We start from the raw sequence: 2,818 nt of genomic DNA, 5'->3' as shown, positions 1-2,818 counted from the left end.
GTTGAAGTCTAATCCAAGCGATTTCTTGTTCTCTTTGGTAGACTGAAGGTTGCGCTTGAATAGATTGTCGTCACGACACCATAGTAGTGATGATGGGTCAGCATTTGCAGGCTGTGATCCATGAAACATACAAGGGTAGAAATCCTGAGCAATAGCTTCTAGTCTGTTCTTGGGTTGAAGATTTCGAAAGAGAATATCACCCCAAGGACACTTTATGGCATTCTTCTCAGCATACTCCATGGTCACGAACTTGTATTTGAACCATTGCTCGGCCCAATATCTTCGAATCCATTGGATTCGTGTTTTGCGCTGATTGTAATCCTCTTCGGGACCAGTCTTGTACAACTCATAGAGATCTTCTGGTAAATCCTTTGATGTATCCCCACGGTGGTTCCTGTCTCCCTTCCTTGCTGACTTATCTGCGGCCATGTAGTTCAGACTTAATGGCTTCAAAACTGTCAGAGGCTTCCGTCTGCTGGTCAGACAGGAACTAGCTTCGGGAGAATTGATGTGATGCTGTAAGAATTCTGCAAATGAATGCAAACTATGAGAACAAAGGGATTCTCCCACGGACATGTACCTGTGACAACATTAGAGATGCGAGGGAAGGAGAAGAGGTCATATGCATTCTCAGAAGATTTGAAGATAAATCAGTTTAGAAGACATTGACCTCATAGCGCGAAGACATTCACTTATATGTTGAGAGTTGGCTCCATATTTGTATGAATCCAAAAATTGGTACAAGTGAGGAATCTAACTACGTGTGAAGCATAAGTTAATATACTAGGCATATTATGAGATGGAGAGTAGGATAGAACCAAATTTGTGGAGGCAGAAACTACTTTTGGTAAGGAAAGATGAATCCATCAGATCAAAAAGACAGTAAAAAGAGAGTTTTAATTTACCACATGATGAACTGCTAGACGGAGTAGAAGATGAGGCCGAGCAGTTCGATCTTCCATGCCCTAACTTGGCAACGGATGACACCTACGGCGGCGGCGGAGAAGACGATGTCCACGGCTGGCGTGAGGACGACGTCGGTGAGGTCGCGGCAGCTAAGAGCTTTGTCATCGGCGTCAATGAGAGCTAGCAGTGGCGCTAGGGTTTGTCTGAGGTGGAGAGGTGGAAGAGAGATTTTGACCGCAATGTGATGTGTATTTACAGGGATAGGGACAACACAGCGCAATTATGCAGGTGCCCCTGGCGGTTTACATCTCAGGGACACGTGGAGAACATGCAACACGTTGGAAGTTGTTCCATGTTCCCACGCACGCCTAGACTGTCGGGTGGTCGTTTCGGCTTCTCCGGCTTTCAGGTAATAAGGATTGAGCATTTGAAACAGATTTAATGTTTGTCTTCGTATCTTCTGCTGACAAGGACGCAGAGAAGACATTCGACGGTTTCAATAGAATGCATATGATAGGATAGATAGATTTGAGAAGGAAGCATAGAGAGGTTAGGGTCCGATCACATGCACTTAGTTCAAAAGATTCAAACGAGAAGACATAGCTATAAGTCAATGCTGTAGAGGAGAGAACACTAATATATGTATATATCAGAATAAGACCAAATCAACATTGTGAAGATAAACATGTAGTCATGTCAATATTGAAGACAAACCAAATGCGAAGACTTTGCAAATGTAACGCCAACAGAAAACACTCCAAACAAAAAGTTTGGTGGTGGCGTTACCCACCGTATAGGAAGGATTAGACCCAGACACGACGCCCAATTATCGTGGCGCTCCAAAGTCAAATTCCGCATTAATGTATTCACACTTAGAGTGTAAGTCTTCATTAATTGAAGATATATGTTACTTCGTGTGTTGCACATCTAAGTCATCAACATGCATAAGTGTTAGGATGTGTGCCTAATCACATGACATTTGAGGATTCCAAGATATTTATCTCACACCACAACTTGCAAAACCTTTTCTCATCCAAGGGCTTTGTGAAGATATCTCCCAGTTGCTCTTCAGTGTTGACGTGAATGATATCAATATCTTCCTTCATGACATGATCTCTGAGAAAGTGATGACGAATTTCAATGTGCTTTGTCTTTGAGTGCTGAACTGGGTTGTTGGCAATCTTGATGGCGCTTTAATTGTCGCAGTAGAGTGGTACTTGCTTCAGATGGATGCCATAGTCTTTGAGTGTTTGCTTCATCCATAGAAGCTGAGCGCAGCAAGATCCAGCAGCAATGTATTCAGATTCAGCAGTGGAGAGAGATACATAGTTCTACTTCTTGGAAGACCAACAAACAAGTGATCGTCCCAGAAAGTGACATGTGCCTGATGTAGACTTGCGATCCGCCTTGTCACCAGCATAATCAATATCCGAGAATCCAACTAGATCAAACTCGGAGCCCTTTGGATACCATAATCCTAATGTTGGGGTGTAGGCCAAATATCGAAGAATTCGCTTGACAGCTAAGTGATGTGATTCATTTGGTGCCGCTTGGAATCAGGCACACATGCAAACACTAAGCATTATATCTGGCCTAGATGCACATAAATAAAGTAAAGAACCAATCATGGAGCGGTATACCTTTTGATGGAACTCTTTACCATTGGCGTCAGGACCCAGATGACTTTTGGTTGGCATGGGCGTCGTGTATCCTTTGCAATCTTGCATTCCAAACTTCCTCAGGCAGTCTTTGAGATATTTTTCTTGAGATATGAAGATGTCGTTGCTTTGCTGACGTATTTGAAGACCAAGGAAGAACTTCAGCTCACCCATCATGGACATCTGATATTGCTCTTGCATCATGTGTCCAAACTCATCACTTTATTTTCGATTAGTGCAGCTGAAGATAATGT

The sequence above is a fragment of the Triticum urartu genome, chromosome 4A (genome assembly GCF_056163025.1).
Source record: "Triticum urartu cultivar PI428250 chromosome 4A, HENAU_Tu73, whole genome shotgun sequence".
Classification (NCBI taxonomy): Eukaryota; Viridiplantae; Streptophyta; class Magnoliopsida; order Poales; family Poaceae; genus Triticum; species Triticum urartu.
This window is presented reverse-complemented; position numbering follows the sequence as displayed.